Raw genomic sequence first — 21,548 nt, forward strand, 5'->3', positions numbered from 1 at the left:
AAAATAAATACTATCCATTACCGTAATCTTGGAAATGGTGGAGTGTTGTTCTCGCAGATTATATAACCGGAAAGTGTCCTATAGCGCGCTATTCGCGGCTGGCGCGGCGGCCACTTTCATTTGCGGAATCAATTAAGCCGTTGGACCGCGCGGTAATATCTTTTTCATTTTGGGAAGCGGAATGAGAATCGCGTAAATATTTATAGCACTTAGAATTAGCAGTTGCACAAATCTAAGCGCAGCAGAATCCGGGAGTTGATTGACCTGGTTAACTTGACCGTAGATTTTTCCGACAAAGTTCGTAGTCAGCTGATAACAATGTATACTGAAGAAACACCATTATGCGCGTTACATGAAGTAGCCGGGTGGAATAGGTGTAGAAGAACTTAGGTTCTGCCTATCCAAATATTTGCGCATTTCAGTTCCCGGCGATCATCCCGGACGTGATAAAGAATATCCGTTAAAACACATCGTGTGCCGGCGCGTCGCATTTTACGGCAATTACAACAACGATCTCGCAAATGTGATACAACCGCAAGGTACGTACTTTTCACGCCTCGCCGCTTCCGCGCCAGTTTTCTCGTAAATAAACTGCATATACGTGATAAATCGTTCCGTCAAATTCTCAACGTCGAGCGGAAGGTAACGGTGAAATTGACCGTAAATCGTGGCGTTTTCCATGCGCGCCCGATAATTTGCAGTTGATAAAATCGCGTGCTCCAAATATGTCCCACGCCAATAATCTACATCTATTTAATGCGCGATAAAGCATTAAGCTGCAAGCGTGCTAAGCCGTAAGAAAAAGGACGGAATTACGACGGGATAAATCGGAGATTATTCGTGCGGCGCGTAATTCGCGTTCGTTGGTTTTATCGTCGATTTGCCATTTTTCGCGTGTATGTGTGTGCGCGCGCGCGCGGTTGTGCGCGTGTGTGAGTTGTACGCGTGTGAAAAGCCATCTCGCCGCGATCGACGTTCATCGCTAATGTACGCACTTCCGGTGACGAGTTAATCTCTGGTGGATCGATCCACGAATATGCAGCCCATTAAATGTCAAGCGACACGAGCGCAAGCGACTCGAAAATTGATTTCTCGCCGTCAGAGAAAGTGCACTCGGTGCGCAAGAATACGCGAATTGTTTGAGAATCAATCAAATATTAGTTAGGTGACGTCGCGATAAATTATTTTTCGAAAATACAATCGCGAGCGACGATGGTGCAATATATATCTTTCCGATCCAGTTTCATCTCTCACAATTCTTCTCTTTATCTCATAAAGGGAGCGTAAATAATTTCGCTTTCTGCACTCGTCATTACTTTTTGGCTGTGATTACTACGACTTATCGGTTGTCGATCCTTCAATAACCGCGGAGCCATTCGAAATCGATTGTGGAACGCGCTCGGAACACTTGTGGAATATTCATTCGAGAATATCGCTTCGCTGCTCGCATGTCGGTACAAAGATCGTCGGTAATTGCCCCGGTTTGCTTTCCCGAGCGACATCGGCGATTAAATGTCGCTAATACGGGGAAGCCATCGCAACGAACTTAACCGTTCCCTCCACGACATACACTTCACCCTTTGTAGCCGTGGCAATTTATGCAAATCGGATACGATTGTCGGTTCGACAACACGAGAAACGAGAAGACGGATCGGCTGTAATTTGTTATTAACTAAATCAGCGATGCACTCGACAGAGGTCAGAATAAATTGTTCTTTTTTTCTTCTCTTTCGCTACTACGAGCGCGCGCATGGTCGAGTGCGCTGTGGAATTGCCTTTTGCATTTAAAAAAAATATATATATAGGACGAATCACCGCGGTGCACGTACCGTCGATGTCTCAATTAAAAAGGGTAACAATAAACGTCTTGTTCAAGCGACAATCCAATTATTCTCGCATTTTAACATCCATTTTGGTGACTGAGAGGAAGCGCACGTGACTCTCTCCGCGGGTCGATTTTGGAAAAAATTGCGACGCAATTCGAACGTTACAACCGTACGACGGCACTAATAGACGAGAATTCTACATTTTATAGTCGATATTGCTTTCATCGTGGAAGATTGTACGGAATCTAAGGCTCGTAAGTTTGAAAGCGGCCGCTGAGAGCGAAATGAATAACAGGGAAAAATACGTACGTACAAAGTAGTCGCGTTTCGACCCCGCGGAGAAACTTTTCGATGACGCTCAGCTGCCCGAAAATCGAAGCTTTCATTAAAAAGTTACTGGGAACCTGCCCGGGTATACCGCGCTCGCTCGGACGAAATTAATTTGTTTCTTGCCGCAATGCGAGCGATATTATGGGAACTCTGGCGCGAACCGAAGTCATTCCGCAGTTGCGAGACGCCGATTAATAAAAAGCGCTTGCAGATCCCTCATATCGACGAATCGATAACCGCGTTTGATTTGCATTAATCATTATGCGAGGTAATATACGATTCTGGCCGTAAATTAAATACATCGGGTTAGATGAACGGGTTACCAACTAGAGTGAACGTCTTTTTGCCGAATATACGAGAACGTAAGTTAAAAGTTATAATTCTGGAATAATTCTCCCTCTTCGCTTAAGAACAAACGTTGCTACAATTGACGTAATTTAAAATTATGGAAACTTATTACATTTATCTTTGAGCAAACCTCCAAGACTGAGGATGCAAACCTTTCATTTGTAAAAAAAAAAAGTGGATTCTTCTTTGACAATAAGAACAAACAGCATTTCGAGTAATGTCAACTGTGTTCATAAATCAGAAATGGACATATCTTAAAAAACTTTCGCAGATATATTCTACATAGATTCTACTCGCATAAAACAAAGTTTTAAACAGGATTCGTCAGTGTTACTAATCTCAAATAAAATTTCTGAATTCGTTATAACCATCCTCTCGAAGAATTTTAACACGAATATGCAAATGCCTCAACATGTGTTCACTTCAAAAGTAACTTCTTCTTGTTGCAAGGGCAAACCTCCGGTGTAACTGACCGGAATTAAAATTCGCTAACCTGCAACGCGCTGATCCCCAAAGGGCTGCACCGCGAAGCGAAATTCTTTACGCCCCTCGCATGAAAAGTGCCTTTCTCACGGGATAAGATCAAACATCACTGTAGGTCGATTTGAATGAAAATTTGCGGAGAGCCAAGACGTTAATCTTTTAAAACTTTCTGTACGTTTCATGGACCGTTTAAAAATGCGAAAATCTTCATGCAAAAGTGAATGTAATTTTCTTGAAGGGAAGTAAATGTTATCACAATTACAACCGGATTAAAATTCACTAATCGCATAGCGCAAATAATTGAGGAACTGCTTACAATAATGTTAAACCTTTTTTACACATGCATCAAGATATTATAACAAGAGATTTAAAATTTCCGTATTTGCAACAGTAATTCTGGCACTGAATTATTCGACATCAGAAAATGTGAAATTTAGATTACTGACAATTAAAATTGTAAAGTAAAAGATAAAGAGCGGTACGTTAAATTTACCAGTTTATGCAATAATAAAAAAAATGTTTCTTGTAATAAAATGTTATATATTTTAAAAGAAAAAAATATAAAATGTATTTATAATCACAAAAAGCAGATTGATGAAGAAGTCTTACAAAATAACCAAATTCACAAAAAGTCTCAAAATATCCGTATTAAAAAAAATCATTCATATACTTATAATTTTCTTTATTTTTCACATAATAATTAAAAGATTCGTAAAGCTGTTGCGTTAATTAAAAAAAAAAACCCGTCCGTCCCGAAATTAACATTTTCTCACGATACCGAGTTTTCGTCGCGATCGATCTGAATGAAAAGATTCGCAAACCTGCAACGGTAATCCTGGAGTTTCACACATCTCGAGGGCGATTCGATGATGATGATGCTGTAGCGACGCGTCCGAGAAACATTAATGCCGACATCGCCTGTCCCTTTATTCTCTCTCTCTCTCTCTCTCACCCTTCGTCGAGGACGCACGTGATTCAGCGGATCGAACACGAGTACCGAACACGACCGCACGGACTGAGGGACGCCGGTAAACTGATCGGGTATCCTGATGGTCCTCCTCTGCGGAGGAGACCTCCGGGTGCAGGACGAGGCGCGCAAGCTCGCCGCGAGCGCGAGCGCGAGCGGGAGATCGCGGGAAAGCAAGTTTGGAGAAAGCGAGAGGGAAGAAGTCAGAGGAGGCCGGGCCTGATTTAATCGCAAAGGCAGCAGGACACTCCGGCGCGGGGGTGCGTCGCTTCAAAGGATAAAAAGCTCTGGTAATTTGCACCGGGCCGCGAGCCCAGGATGAACGAAAAAAGCATTCCGCACGTTTCTACAAGACAGCCTAGAAACACACAAATGCCAATGCGCGATGTTGAGAGACAGTCGATGAAGCGTAACGTTAATGTCAATATAATATCTAATAATATTAGATTTTTTAATATACTCTGTAAATACTAAGCATACATGCACATACATACAATCTATGGATAACTTAAAAGTTAATTTACTGCAAAATTAAATTTTTAATCAAAATTTTAAATCAATTTAAAAAGTAAATCTATATTCAGATTTAATAATTACAAAATTAATTTTTGAGTGAAAAGTATCAAAGCTTACATCAACATCATATGACATTTAGCTTACTAACTGAGAATCCGAGATTGATTTAAGAGGCAAATCGTTATAGATCAGAAACATTTAACCATGCATTGATATTTCGTATCAATCAATTCGAATCGATATTAATATTTGAATCAAAATATTACAATCCTATATTTTGTATCGAAAAAGGGTATGAATAGCTCTATATTATTATGGTGTCGTTAGCATTTTAAACCGTAGCTTTTGGATCCGAACGCATTATCGACTTTGTATTTCGCCCTTGGCCGTTCGTGCCACGTCGCTGTTATCGAGATCTTTTGAGGTTCCGAAAAAGTTTGTACGTCGTTTTGTTGATCGATGAGCGCGCGGCGGCTTTTATATTCGGAGGCAAAAGACGCGGCCGTTGATATTAACTTCACGAGGAACTTTTTAATTTTTGTTCGATTGATATCGCTGTGCTCTCGTACAGTTTGTTGAAAGGTGAATAAAAGATAAAATGAGTAATGATGCCACGGTGAATGCAACAGTGAAAATATTCTGACAACAAAGGCCTAAAATAAAAATCCTAACAAAATCTAAAAATACTAAACAGCAAATTATAATCGTCGTGTATCTAAAAATGTAATAGATATTTAAAAGATTTGACAAGTTAGGGTATTTTTTACAGGTCTCGTGTTATTCGAAAGAGCATATTTTTTATAAAAGCGTGTGTTCACTTTTACAATAATTCACTTCAAAATTTCACTAATTTAGGGATTCGTTGTTTATTAAAGATTAGGAAATGAGAAAGAACTTTTCCAGTTAAGGAGTCAGCAATGATGAGAAGTTTCGGAAGCTCTTCGGTCTGTGACAATTGAGGAATTACTTTAGTGTGCTATTATGCTGCTCGATGTCTTCGCGAGAAATGATTTAACTTTATCCTGTAGCATGAGTTTGTCTATGCAATAGCTTATTTATAGCTTGCAGGTGTATATATTTATAATCCTTTCCTTGTAATAGTTAAAAACGATATTTTTATTTATAACAATGTCTGGTCATTATTTTAATAATTCCATCATGAACAATTAAAAGAATATCAAGTTGATTTATGTCTGGCCAAAAATCGATTGACACATGACACTTGATATAACCAAAGTTAGTTATATCAACCAACTTGAGTTTCAAATTGTCCGTTTTAAGGTAAAATCTATTTGATAAATTTAGTAGACGAAATTTTATGGTAAATGTCAAAATTAATTGCGATCTCATCATTTCAAAAACCTTATGACATTTATTGTCAAGGACATGGCTCTGACTAACTTGCAAAAAGCTTTAGCCGTCGCTCGTTGTTTATTAAAAACAATTGTTATAAACAAAAATGTTTAAGAAATATAATAGTTTGTGCCAGTGCTGAAGGAAGTAATTTGCTATGTGTGTATAGACAGTACATTAGGCTACACACATCAGTGAATTACTTCCCTTAGCATTGACACAAACTGTTATATTTCGCAGTTATACATTTGTTAATAACTTTGTAATAAACAACGAGAGACGGCTAAAACTTTTTGCAAGTTAGTCAGAGAGAGCCTGGTCCTTGACAAAATATATGTCAAGGTGATTGAAATCGGTTTTGATGTCGCCCTTAATCTTGACATTTACCCAAACATACACACACATACGCACACACAATTTTTTAGATTAAACCTTTACAGAAATTTAATGAGACATTGAAGAATCGATTTTGAAGAATCTAGATTTATTACACCGTTCAATAAAAAATGCACAAGAACGAGAATAATCATTTCTCGTAATTTTTTAGATGCTGAATACGATCGTGTTTATGAAAATCGATCACTTTTTAATTCTAATCGACACAACAAATTCTTTTTAAAGGCTGAAGGTCTTACTAACATACTTAGTTTTGATTGTAATAAAACTTATCCAATACGTCACATATCGTATCAAAATATATTATCGTAGTTATAACGCCAAAATACACTAAAATAGCTCTTTTTACAACTTTAATTGCAAATTTCTCAAACTTGTGACCTGATAAAGTAATTTGATAAACGGGACTATATTCAGAGTCTAATAAACTACGAGAAACGATTATTCTCGTTCTAAGAAAAAGTATGTTTTCCTTGAACACCGTTATTAATACAATCACAACAAAAATAGCAGAATATCTTGTATAAAAAGCGCGCGTTACTGCATGGTAGCGTTGCAGTGTCAAAGTGTTATTTAAAAAATATTTTATACCAGTATTTTCTTGACACGAAACGTCACTCGCGTTCTCGCACGTTCTCGATTTGCCCATTGATTTTGCGATTCAAATAATTTCAACATCTATAGTCAATAACGGTGCCGCGTCATCGCACGCATTCTCCGTTTATTTGATCGAGACAATAGCCCATGACCAATCTAAGAAATAAACTGGATCGCGAGGAACAAAAGTAGATACAGGGAACGAAGGTCGAAGTACGATAATTGAATCGACCTTTATCGCTATGATGCTGAGAGCATTGTTCTCCGGTATCTTCTATTGGATAGTGAGATTTGGTGCGTTTCCATGATTACCGTCACGGTAGAGCAAAGGTATCAAAGGCATCCTCGTTCGAGGGGATGCGACGACAACGGCGTTTTACATTTCCTCCTGAGCATTGCACGTACATTTGTGATGCTCGTTGAATTTATGACTACTTTACGACAAGCCTTCGTAGAATACGTCGGCTCCGATGGGAAATCGCTATTCACTGATTTCATTTCAGTCATAGCTGATGAACAAAATAGCGTATCTTGGTACTTAGAAATACGTCAAGACATACGATGAATATTATTGCTAGGGACATTATTCACGAAAATGTCAAGTACATGTGCGTTGCATTAAAGAAAAGATCTCAGTGATGACTTATATTGATCTGCATATGGATGTGAGAAAATCGCGAATGTTAAGAAATAAAACTAAGAATACTCATCGCCCGTTCTACCATCCCCTGTTTTGCCGAGATCGAAATTAACTCCACTATTATTTAAAGGCGTTCGACAGGATAATGTACGTGATCTATAAAAAAAGCGTGAACTCGCGTTTGCTGAGGAAAATCGCCTCGCCTTGGCTCGTGGGATCGAGTATAGATCGGACGACGGGTTAAGTGAAAAATGAGTTCATGGCAGGAGGATAAGAAGAGAGGGAGAGAGACTAAATGAAAAATGAAACAAAGCCAAATTGGCTCGTCCCGAAAATCTACGGGCGGTGCAAAGAAACAAGAGGAGGACTCATCTCAAAGAGCCGTTCGCTACCTTGACGGTATCCCATCCGGTTCAGGCGACGCGCGACGTTCGGAACAAGTTTCGGACATGGTATCTTCATGTTCCTTCGAGAAACCCTGAATATCCAAAAAGTCGTAATCGCGTTAGCGCGTCAGGTAAGGACCGTGTCGTTGCTTTTTGAGAATTAATAGATAGTCGCGCTTTCAAAGATATATCTCTTTCGAAAGTGAAAAGAGTATAGGAGAGGCGAATCTACTCCTTAAGGATACATCTTATAAAGAAGCAGCTACGTTCCTGAAGAAGCTCCATAATTATCACGATCTTACGAAAACCGGGAAAAATCGCTGCTGGAACAACTTGATTTTCCCTAATGATTATCCTTCAAACGCGATAAGATATTTATTCTAAGAAAATGTGCAAGCGTTGGTCTGCTTTTATCACGCTAATAATGCAGTGAATTCGATATTGCTGAGAACAATGCACGGAAACGGAAAGAACAGTTTTGCTGAAGTATATAAAAATTTAGCTAGATACAGATCTGAATATACTATTGTTGGACGATCAAAATAATTATGTAGAACACTCAAACTGATTGCTAAAATGTCGAAATTTTTTGCAGCATTATCATCATACTTCATCAGTGACTTACTATAAATATTTTGATGGTGCAACAAAATTAATTTCAGATCTGTATCTAGTTACATTTTTAGATACTTCAAAACCATTCTTTCCACGTTTTTGTTTCATTTTGTATAATTAATTCTTGTGTATTCCAAAATTCGCCTTTGGTGGAATATGATTTTTTTCTTTTACTTTTACGCCCTTGTTTACTTGTATGTTAAATTTCAATCTCAGGGGAATACATAAATATATTTGCCATTGGAAAGGATTAAATGGCTTTCAATTTTACTTGGTGATATTTCGCCGGAGACTTCGGAAAATTATAACTTTGCGGTGATAATTGCGGCAAATAACGGCAAATTATGATTGTGTCGCAGTCATAAATTGCTAATAAACCATACAAATTTGGTATTAATAATCTCTCTCGAGTACGATGATGAGTGAATCGGTTGATTATTTTGGTGTTTTGCAATTAATAAATAATAGCTGTTTATAGTCGCACATTTCATCTATTATAGGAAACGACGTCTCTGCAAATCGCTATTGGTATATGCATGTACTATTATTACAAAATATGCTTTCGCGTATTATCGTATCTATGCGAACGATTTAAGTTATTACGCGCAATGCCTGACATTTTTTGATGCACTGGAATTCTTTATTATATACACAGCAACAGGCTACAAGAAGATAGACAAAATAAAATATATTAAGTTTCAAATATATGGGACGCGTAAAAAATGAAATAAATTAAAACTATTAAAAATTATTGTTTTAGTAATAGTTTCAATAATAGGAAACTACTTAAAGAAGAAATATATAATTATTCTCTAATTTGTTATTTATTTGCTGCAGCTATAAAGTGCATATTATATTATTGTATTATTACACTGTCATTAAGTGCATATCATTATTGTATAACGAAATGTGATCATATGTATTATATATAACTGGATACACTACTATAATGTCAACTAAAATCTTTTACGCGCTTTAACCATGTATCACTTAGCATTATTCTTGGATATTGAATTTCCAAAGCTATGTATAAAAGGTTTTAAAAGAAAAAAAGATAGAAGTTAATTAATTTCGATTTTTTGTACGTTTAATTCATTAATTTATCATCAGAGTTAATCCATTACTAAATCAAGTTATACAAAATGCTGCAAAAATAGCATTTTATTATATATAGGAAGACATTCGTATAGAAAATATTTAAATAAATGATTTTGATGATACATTTAAATCAGAATTTATATAATATATTTTTATGTAGTTTTATTAAAACTTTATTTATTATTGCTCGATTATTGGCCTTTCCTTTACCAATTGTTATTAAAACTTTATTTAGGTAAAGAGAAAGATAAACAAGATAACTGCAGAAATATCTTTTTATCAACTCAAAGTTATTTCTTTGGACAAAAATTTGATTTTTTTTCCATTTTTTGAATTTGTTATGGTTTTTTAATTTTTTATTTCGAACATCTTTGCAAGTAAAAGAGACAGAGAGAAAGAGAGAGTCGTAAATTGAGAGTCTCTTGAAATTTGCATAAAATTAAATGCGGGATAAAATTTTGTTGAAGTTTAATTCGCGGAAATCCTTTATCCAAAAGTTTATCCAAGCATTTAAAACACTACACTGTTAAAATATACTTGGATACTCATTTAAGACGTCTCGGTGTTGTTCTTTTCTATGATTTTATACATTATAAAAAGTAAAAAAGAATTAAAGAAAATATTAAATTACAAGATAGAACATATATAAATATTGTATCGTCATTGTCCAGTTAAGGAGAGTAACTTTCTTTGAGAATACTTGACGAAAATCATGATGCGATAAGAGAAATCCTTGTCAATGGATCTTACAAAGCAGCAGCGAGAATTACTTTTTGGTGGATCACGAGAATAATGGGTTTGCATGTCATTAGACGAGTTAGATACTGGCGGCAACCTAATTAACTTGTCTCGATACTGCGGCATGTTTCGTTCGCCGCTATTGTTTCGTGTGTGTAATTATCCGAATGCGCAGAGCTTGTTCTGTGTATCGCTGGATCGCGAATTAATTCCGGAATATCGTTAAAGGGTGAGTTTTGCAATAATAAAATAACAAAATATATAATCCAACGATCGCATTGATATTTTCCAATTTATTTCCCTATCTGTTGATTTATGCAAATATCTCTTGATTCGTATTTATGTATAATTAAAATATCATATTTTGTTCTACTTTTTCTTCTTTTTTGATGGACTGTTAGGAACGTTATATTACTTCACAGTAGTATAAGAGGCATAACTTACAATCTCGCAGTAACATGATGTAAGAAATAAGACGCATAATTTTATATATTTACACAATAATATGTTTCCATCAGTATACAGATTGAAATAAATAAGAAAAAGAGCAGAGAGAGAAAGAGAGCGCACGAAGAATTGTTAAAATTTGTAGAATACAACTTCTTATTTTTTCTCTTGCAGCTTTTTTCTAAGTATATTTTTATGCAACTGACTACGTGATTTTTTTAAATTGAAGACTATAACGCAAATAATGATAATCAATATATAAATGCGTTTAACAAATCCACAAATGTAAACGTCGCTTTTCATGTGACGTTGATATTTTGTCTTTCGATTCCGGATGACGTACAGGTATGAAACAGAGAGAATTGGCAGTAAATTAAATTATCATCCTCCTGATACTGGGTCGCTGGTAGATAGTAATAGCCGCGGATAAATTACGAAGCTACGATCGCGGCACTGGATTATGTGATTATGCAAAACGTACCGCGCGATATCGGAAAATACGCGACGAAATTCTCCATATGCTTCTTCTTCGCGTCAGAAATATTTTACTAGCAATTTACATTTTGTTCGGACGTATATTATTTATTGCTACATTTACATACTCTTAAATTTACATAAATTATGATCATCATTTACTGTGAACTTTACTGTATCGGCACTCGAATTCAAAGTTTAGTTACCAAGATATATAATCTTCAAACTTGGCGTTTAATCGAATTTGCACAATCGAGAGATTAATAAAAAAATATATAACCGCGTGTATAGAATTATTCGCAGGATAATATTTTCGATGCAATTGAAAAATATATTCCGATAATACGCCGAATTATAACAAATATTTGTTAAAATAAAATCTGAAGATTTGTCACGGCACAGTAACAAAGAACAATTATTTACAGAAGCGCGAGGAGAAAAAAATCGATTGTAGAAGAATAGTATCGCTTGAAAATAGTTGGATCGTGTCTCTCTGTGGATAAATTCGTTAATATTTTCCGTCCTTCCTCTCGCCGTGGCATTGTTCGACGCGGAATGCACCGCGATGAATTAATCGTCGGTAAACGACGCGAAAAAAAAGGCGATGGAACGGAACCCGTAGAAACCGCGCGCGCGGCACGGTCGATTTGACACGCCTCGAGACGAAACTCCATTTGTTCCCATTTCGAGTTCGCGCGTATAGCGATACGTATGTAGTACAATGCTTCAAAACTGCGGACTATAGCAATTACTGGCAGCGAGAGCGCGTCTATGCAGCCTCGTCGCAACGAGTTAAGCGACACCGACCTCGCTGTAAAGTTTCTTTGATGTTACCCCGAATAACTTCCGTGTACATGTACATGCATCATGTTCTGTTCTGTGTACGCGTGTGGATTCGGATCTGCCGGGATGGAAGGGTGAAAAGGGGGTGGATATACGCTGTCCGCGCGCCCACGGAAATTCGCAAAGCACGACCGCGAGAGGCAAATGGGAAAGCCCTAAGAAAAATGCACTCGACGAGATCGGAAACGGAGAGACTTGTCTCGCTTGTTCTACAATGCATTCGGTCTCGGTGTTCTTGATGCGAATTCAATACCTGTGGAACAAGAACAACCATTGCCGTGAGTTCCGAGTGAAGTTCGGAGTAGCCACAGGAAAAAAAACATTGTAGTAAAGACAGATAAGTGAGATTGAAGGGTAAATCGGATTAAAGCCACGAACTCGTGCGATTCAAGAGAAGTGGCGATTAGACGTTGAAATAATTCTTTGCAACTAAAAGAATATATTACTCCGAGATAAAATTCGCAGTTGAGGGATGAATCAAGTTTCATACAAAAAATTTGCTGAGATTCGAGTGAATTTTTGGTGTAAAACTTGATTCAAACCTTCATGAGCTTATCATGTAAGAAATTCTTCCTTTTATCTTATAGTTGTAGGATATTGGTTGTTCTCGCGTTCCAGAGTATCGAATTAATCTTTTGGCCTTTGAATTTATTCTTGCATAATATTACGAAATTACGTCTCGCGCGTTTGACTTTTATATAATTTTGCTACAAAAGCGTAGCTACAAACTGAGAAAATTAATACCACTACTTCGCGCATGCTCCTTCCTTAACGTGACAAGATTTTAATTAGTTTATATAACAATGGGATATTAAATTGTCGCGAGTAAATGTGGATTCTCGAGACAGATAATTAAGCTGTTTTTTTAAATTTATATTATGCACAAAGGAGTAACATACTTCCTAAAAACGCAACTGTAGAATTTAGCGTTGATATACATACTTTTAATTAACAATGTTTTAAAATATTACATAAAATTTTGTTTTTCTGGAAGGATTTTTTTCTGTAAGTATTATTTCTCCGTTAAAATTTTCGGTTTCGGAAGACATGTGGTTTCGAGATTTGAAATAAAATGTTCTGCGTAATAAATATAATGCATTATAATATACTATAATGTACGCGTGCAACAATAATTCTTTTGCTGCGTGTGAATTAAATTACATAATTTTAATAAGCGAATAGCGTCTACGGAAATAAAGTGACAAAAATGTAGATATTAAATTATGGGACGAAAATATGTGTAGTATGCGTCTCATTATTCTCGTCGTCGAACACGGTATTAAAACGAGGGAGGTTGCCGAATACGTGCATAAAAAAAAGTTTCCCTTCGCCAAGAAACAAAAATCGCTGTCGCCATCAATATTCGTGAATTTTTCTTTCACCGATGGAATTAAATCTTGATCAGACTGATTAGCGGAATGTCACGATGCGGAATTACGAGTTTTGTACTGCCGAACACATGCGTTTTGTGGACGCCGGCGATTTCATGGGTCGCGCAGCTGACACGTGGGTCCACGTGCCGACGCTCGCCGGTATTTACGGAGGGACGTTTTTTTCAATGTATTTTACGACACTTTCGGACGGGCAAACGGGCGGACATGGCAAATGACGAAAAATGACGATAATTCGGCGCGGCACGGGCGCGGGCGTACGAAAACCGTTGTCAACGCTCCCTCTCGGAGATAGCGGCGAAAAAAGTGAGCGGAAAAAAAATCGCGAGATAGACACGCGCGAAATCGAAGGAAAAGTGTTACCACTCGCGGACGATTTCGCGTGATGGACGTGTCCGAGAGCTTTGTTTCGTTGCTAGCCGCGAAATCGAGTTTCGGTGCATTCGAGCGCTCGTTCGATTCCTACGTTCTTCCTGCATATAATGACGAAACAGATTAAATCACGGGCGATCGTGATAGAACCCAGCGAGATAAAAAAAGATAATGATAACGCAATAAATAAGTATCGTTACTTTTCCTCTTATTTATGATATAATAAATAAGAATATTAATAAATTCTTCTATTAATATTTCATCCATATTACGATTGTTGATTTTTAAATCAAACTTATTTGATTTTTCGTGAAGAACTGTCCTCAAGGAGAAATTACAATTCTATTAAGGGAGAAAATAGTAGAGATTCACCGACGTCAATCTTGCTTAGGCAGCTATTAGTCAGACAAGCTTCATTAGCAGGAATAATTAATGATTCCGTCATCTCGGTGCAAGGATAATAAAGCGTCTTTCTTTGATGTGTATGTATAATCCAAGCAAAAAAAAAAACAGCTTTAATGCTCCAGCGCTGTGTCTTATCCGCGACACTCCTGTCATTGATTATAGACTTCGACAGGAATGGAGAAAATTTACTCAATCACGGTTATCGATTAATCGTCGTCAATGGAGCCGCCAATTCGAACATGAAACTCATCTAACTGTGCTCACGGATTAAAGAGTCTTCCCTTTCGGAAAAGAGACTTACTATTACGGCAGTCCCACTCGTTCTTTTCCTCCAACATCAATGAAGTTTGTATCTGGCGCACGTGGCGCGTGTGTATCCAGGTTGAGTTAGTGACGGGCGGGCTGTCGCCAGTATGTGCCAGCTGTTTCACTACTCGCCGTCCTCCCTGCGTCCCTCCTTCGCGACGCCGTCATCCTCGGTTCTCGGTCACCATCGCCGACGCCGCCTACCTCCGGCCGATCTGAGCTTTAACAATCTTGTACGAACGCCGAAGGAGACCGGGAACCTTTGCTCGTGCGCCGCAGCTGTGACGCCGTTCGGCATATCATCGAAATATTATCTTGGCAAATTTTAAGTCTAACCCCAAAGCCCTCTACCCCTTTTCACGCTACATTTTTGGCATTCCGTTCTTCGACTTGCTGTCTGCTTTTTGTCTGGTCGCGTGTCTGATGCATGGAGACCCTCGTGACTCCATTTTCGATTATAAAATTATGATGTGATATATTTTACGAAAAGATGATTTGAAGAAAACATAATCCTTCTACACAATAAAATTTCGATTCTTTTTGAACGCATGTAAAGAGACAGAGGGAGAGACAAAAGGAGAGATTAAAATAATTTTCCGTTCCATTTTAGTTATATTTGTTTGATTTTCTTTTAATCATTTGTGTTTCCGTTACATAGAAAATTATGCAGAGTCGCATCAATACTTTGTTGCGACAAACGATATTTTTAATTGTGAAATACTCAAGATAAAGTAGTCAAAAAGTTCAGTAGTTCATACGCTCCGTTTTATACACATTGCAATTTAAATTGAACTTCAAATGTCGATTCTGTCTTCTTTAAATATCATAATTAAAAAATGCGAATAAATGCCACTCGAAGAGCAAAATATCACTACACATAAGTAGTTAAAACAGATTTTATCTTAAATAAACTTTTCTTATTTACTTTAATAATAATTAATCTAAAATTTAATTTAAGACTTATTTTACATATTATTTATATTATAAAAATTGAAAATTAACAAAAATTATGAAAAAAATTATATTTGTGTACAATCTTTTGTTGAGTAAAATTTAATTAAACTTAATACAAGGTCTAAGGCATTTGATATATATTTTCATAATTTCCATACGAATTTTTATAAAACGCATTATGCCTTCATATAACGGCAGGTATTCTCTAATGAAAAATTTGGCTTTTTCTTACATTATGAAACTTTAAAAATAAACGTCGAAAACTTTTTAATCAAAAAATCGTGACATTTTGCTCGTGTTAACGCACGAATCAAATATATATTATTCGAGTTGTCAAAACTGACTTTATTATTGATGTGTCAAAACAAGGCAAAAATATCGATTGTCTCGATAGCTAGTCGAAGTTTGTTGAAACACACGGCGCTCACAAAGTATCGCGTCTTATTTTCCTCGTTAAATATAGAACAGATGCAACAAGGCCCGAGGAAATAATACCTAATGATAGTAATTAAACGGCTCCTTTGGAAGCGGCAACGCGTAATTATAACGGCCGATATTACACAATCAGGACGATATAAAAACTTCACCTCCTTTATCTGCAATGTACCCTGCCTCTCCCTCACCGGCAACTTTCCCCTTTAAACTTTATCTTTATTACACGGCGGATGCGACCGATTGTGCAATAAAGTCCTCTTTTCTCCTCTCATAATTTACTTGCAATATAACGTTTCTGCAAGCAAACAGTGTTAAAAATTTTGGAAATTTTATTTGTTGGCCAACACATGATTTTTTGCTTTGTGTGTGCTTACTGTTTCATAAATCGAAATAGAAAATTGAAAGTTGTGGTTGAATAACTGATTGAAAATGTAATTTATTTTCGTATTAAACATCTTTCCCTTATATAGAATATTTAAGAAAATGCAAATAAACTTTCTTAAAAAACTTTCGCAATAAAATACGTAGGAAAGGAACCAATATAAATATATATCATTTAATATAATTTTTCTGCTTTTTACGTTTTCATTTATCATTTATATTGAAATGCCATTATTACCCATAATACACGGATTATATATAATGTACTGAAAATCTTTTTTTAATAACTGTCTCTGCGCTCCAGACATCCCTTTTTCTCTCTTCTTACTCACTCGCGTTCTATGTCCGTTCGCTCTCGCCTATTACGTATATACTGCCGTGAGGAATTCGCCGGGATCCAGGACTGGCTCTTTGTCGTCTCGCGCGCTTAATTTCGGGGATTCGTTTTATTACGAACGCGGCGCGCCGTGTTGTATACGGGCGCGCGCCGAGTCGTCGTTCTCGACGTAGCGACACCATCGTTTCGGGGTTTACGACAATTTTCGGTACACCCCTTTAAACGGGGAGGCAAATGGCCGTAATAAGCTCGCGGAGTAGCTCGGACACTGCGGTTTGCATAAGAGCCACCGGCAGCGTCGGGGTGAGTTAAGGGACATCCCCGGGACTCCGAGGATTTGAGCCGATGTGTAAGAAAGGGCTGCTTCGCCTAATTAACAAACTGCCGGTGCACGCGACACTAGATGCGTTTAGGTACTAATGCACCACGACTGGTAAACGCGGAAAACGATATGAATTACGAATTTACGTAGTCTGTTGCCGTTACGAGCTGTGAGGCAAGGTGTAGGTAGGTGCAGGGATTGATTACAAGACGACGCGATAATTCTACCTTTTATCATATATTGCAAGAAGAGACAGAATTAAACCCACCGCGAGGTAAAGCCCTTCTGCAAAATATTGGAATTTTAAAATGGTTTTGTGATGCGCGGAATAAGTTTGATGAACATCGTTGTAATGAAGGGAAATGTCACTTCGATTCACCGTGTTCTTGAAGCTAAAACTGCATCTATCGTAATGTTCACCGTAAGCGATCGTAACGCTCGTCGTAATTCGTAATAGCTATCGTAAGCTCGTCGTATGAGTTGCTTGTCTGGCGTTACAACATAATTTAACCCGTTAGCTTTCTCGACGTGCGAAGAAAAATGTGTTTACAGATATATTGGCATAGATATACGGTTCACGACGCCGACGGCTTCATTGCTTATACGACCACGATCAAAGCATTCGGCAATTATAGCCTCCCTTTCGAGCGTACAGTATTCAATTATTAAGCGAGATTTACATTCGGACGTAAGCACTGCTTAAGGAGGTTTATTCACGGATTAACGGCAGAACGAAAATATCGGATTACGACAAATGTTTACATGCAGCACGCTCCACCGGTGGGTATGTAAATCCCGTGTTACCGACTACAGCTCTCGAGGCCAGCAATATTACGATCTCAATCTCAACGAGATCTTCCGGTTTTATGGCCCGCTATTCCCCATATCCATACACGCGGACGGGATATCGATTGTAATAGCACACGCGATGGATACACGGAATCCTGAGTGCAATTACGCTATTTATCGTTTCATCGCGATTATTGGCTCATAATCCGACTCCCAATCGTTTTCCCCAGTGATCTCGATAGTTTCCAATTTGTCCAGCTTTTGGAGAGAACAAACTTTCGCGAATTTGGATTTTTTTAACAGAAATACTGTTTTCCGCATGCTGATCCGTTTGCTACAAATTAGATAGAAATTAATTAGGATCTGCGCGAAGTAGAAGATAAATGCGGGTGTCAGGATAGGACAACGGAGGACGAGATGGCAGTCATCGCAGAAAATCAAAGATATCTTTTGGGACAATCGCCGCGCTTTTTATAAAATCTGTAATGAGTGGCTATAACAATGAATGTGGCCATCGTACCAAAGCAAACCTAAACTGTCCATTTATGTATATATATATATATATATATATATATATATATATATCTCACGGATTGCTGCCGTTTTACGTTTCGTTAACCATCGATATCCGATGCTTTTAATTGGAGTATCGCGTGTCAATCAATTAATGGTGTCGTAATTCTCCATTCTCACTAATGGTTTATTCACCACCGATTCCCTATGGCTCGTTTTTTTTATCCGTCGCTCATAAAATTACCATCAAGTTTTTAATACGCGATCCAAGATATGTGTATACTTAAAGTGTTCTCCGATAAAATGTCGGCTTTTTTTAAATGTTCTAATTAGAAAATATAATCCGAGTGCCATATAGTTAATGTGAAGTTAAAAATAAATTATTTTTTTATTGTATTATATAAAAAAAACGTTATGTATAAATATAAATGCATTATTATCATTAATTTTAAACCAGAACAATGCTTTTTCAAAACATCGCATTTAAAATTTAGTTTTTGTAACATTTTTTTAGAGATTCTTTTAAAATTGTCTTGTATTTATTATTATTGCAAAAGATTAATTATATATTAATTTTGGCTGGTGAAAATATGTATGTATCCTGGATATGGAAAGGTTGTGTTTTTATACAGAAAAAATAGAAATCGAAGAGAGCAACGATAGAATTTACTGACAGATCATTTTCTTGACAGTTTCTCTTTAAATATTATTTTAATGACGGTTTCCTTTTACGAGCAGATAATATCGCTCCCACGCGAGAAACTGTTTTATGCGCAAGATTGTTCGTGATACTTACATTGTCAGCGAAATTTCTATGTATGTATAACATAGACTATGAGAACGAAATAAATGTATAGAAATATCAAAATATGTAAAACACTATGAAAATGTAATTAACAGTGTCATTAGTAAAACTGACTGTGTACTTTAAATAATGATGAAAATTTCTCATTTTTAACTTTGAATATAATTACATAAATACAAGTTCTTCAAATAATAGCATAGAAAGTTCGTGATTCATGGAAGAATATAATTATAGCACTAAGTATTTTATTGATTTTATTATTTTTATATATTTTGAGCATTATACCAGTTAATATATATATATAGGTTCTATAACATTCTCTTTAACTTCAATTAAATTATTAGGATAATATGTATAGAAAATCTAATTTAGAATAATAGATATCCTGAAAAAGAGAGATATCCTGAATCGCTTAAGAAAGATTTTTGCTGCTCGAAAAACATGTGGAGATTTTTTATCTTGTCTCATATAATAGAAACGGGATAGCTAGATCCTAACTTTTTATTCGTCGCCCATCACAAACCATGTTGAGGGGCTCCTCGTCGCGTATTGCGGTCATCGCGATCACTGCGAAAAAATCTAAACAATAGCCGCGTCGCTCTCTAAAGCGAAGAGGGGTGGAAACAATGGCTATATATAATATATATCTAATATATATATATATATATATATATGTATACGGTTATGGAACACTTCGCTATTGCGCCCCGCGGCGATAAGCCGTCATAATCGCCCGTGTCCGTTCGCACTATACAGTGTGTAACATACACGCGTTTTTTGCACCCTCGTGTGCATGAGCGCATACATGTACAAAAAAACGCTGCGTTTTATATAAAATATAAACAGCGCACACGCAGTATGTGCCAGTCGCGCGGTACAGCCAGCGCCAGCGGTGGGCGTCGAAATAATACTTCGCGACGCTGTAAATGTTTACCGTTGAGATACGACCAAGTGTCGCAGCGCCGACGACGCGGCACACTTTTCAAACTGTTCGCCTTTTTTTTAACAACGGGGAAAAAGAATGAACGGGAGAAAGCTGTTCTCTCGTTCAGTTTTACGTCCAGATCACTTTTAATGCCTCGAAAAAGTTGGGAGCAATAGGGGGAGAAGAGAATCCCAAGGAGAAGGAGTTGCATTCCTTCTCCGTTGGGATAAACAAGAAATGTTGAAAATGTGATAGAAGACTATCAATGAGCGAGTTCCGCTTTTCCGCGAAATAATGCAGTAGGTATCCTTGCTACACTGTAGCAAGGATACTGTAACTGGCAGAAGCTAAGAATTACTTCGCCTAAGAATCACTACGGTCAAGTAGTCGCCAAATATTTTACGTTCGTCCCCGGTCTTTGGAAAATAGTTGCTTCGCACAATGACGTTCAATTACCCTTGCGTATGCAGAAATCTTCTACGTTCCGTGTTCGCGTTGCGCAACGATCGACTTCTATAGCGCGGAATTTTCGTTGGACTGAATATACCGGGTTCCATTAGAACGGATACTTTTAATACCGCTATTGAGATCTGTTTGCCGATGACAATGCGGACCGCGGTCTGGGAGCTGACTGTGAAGAGGCAGCGGGATGTGTCGGTGAGGGATGGAACGGGACCAGCGGTCGCGGGAGGGAGGTTATAGAGAAAAGAGCGACGAGGTATAGGCGAAGAGGGTAGAGGGTGGGCGAAATGGAGGATGAGGAAGCAAGAGCAGAAGAAGGCGGAGGAGGAGGAGGAGGAGAAGGAGGAGGGCTGGCTGCCGAGAGACGCGCCACGGCACAATGGGGAAAATTAATCGCTGAAATCTGGGTACAATGTAAAAGAGTCGCGAGGTTGGGGTTGACTGGGGGTTTATGAAAAAAGGTATGACTCCCCGGCGCAGCCATAAGTCAGCGATTTCCTCTGGTACATTGAGCCGGCGCCCGCGGCCGAGCGAGCGCGGCCAACTATCTTACGAGTTCTTATATACCGGGGAGGCGGCTGCCGCCAGCGCCGGTGTAAGCCGCAGGACGTGTCGCGTATGTCATTTCGACCGACCGACCGCGGCGTTATCTCCAGACCGTTCTTCGGTTGCGTTCAAAAAATTAGGGGAAACATTACCGGTTATCGGGACCGGGTTCGGCTCCGCTCGGGAGGAAGAACTGATTCCGGCTCTCGCCGTTATTTCTCGCTCGAGCGCGAGCTCCCACATCCGCCTGTTTCCGCCCCGCGATGTCTCTCTTACGCGATTGCGGATAAATTCCGCGTTGCCTTCCTGAGCTCACGTTACATGCACCCGATTTTAAGCACGTAGTCAGCAATATATACGTTGGATCAGATTACATCACGTAATGGTTGCGTTAATATTGGCATTATTATCGTCATTAAAAATATATATTAATCGGAAAATAAAACTAGCGTGTGAAAAAATTAGAAAAATTTTGAAAATTCGCATCTATCGCTATTTGCATTAATTTTAAAGTTGATTCGTTATGTATAATTATTTCCACAATATTG

General features: G+C 37.8%; 1 protein-coding gene and 1 long non-coding RNA gene across 4 annotated transcripts in view; one reads left to right on the forward strand and one right to left on the reverse strand.

Annotated features, from left to right (window-relative positions):
• Window positions 1–21,548, forward strand: part of LOC139814123 (uncharacterized) — a 173,205-nt gene that overhangs the window by 126,590 nt on the left and 25,067 nt on the right. The window lies entirely within an intron of this gene.
• The window catches only part of LOC139814119 (lachesin), a 95,454-nt gene that overhangs the window by 66,282 nt on the left and 7,624 nt on the right, over window positions 1–21,548 (reverse strand). The window contains exon 1 of one of the 3 annotated variants that reach the window (XM_071780149.1): window positions 3,809–4,001. The exons of the other annotated variants lie outside the window; for them this stretch is intronic. The gene's annotated coding sequence lies outside the window, so the exon portion shown is untranslated. Of the gene's footprint in view, window positions 1–3,808; window positions 4,002–21,548 lie in introns of those variants that run through there. 3 annotated transcript variants of the gene reach the window in all.

Source organism: Temnothorax longispinosus, chromosome 6 (assembly GCF_030848805.1).
Source record: "Temnothorax longispinosus isolate EJ_2023e chromosome 6, Tlon_JGU_v1, whole genome shotgun sequence".
Lineage (NCBI taxonomy): Eukaryota > Metazoa > Arthropoda > Insecta > Hymenoptera > Formicidae > Temnothorax > Temnothorax longispinosus.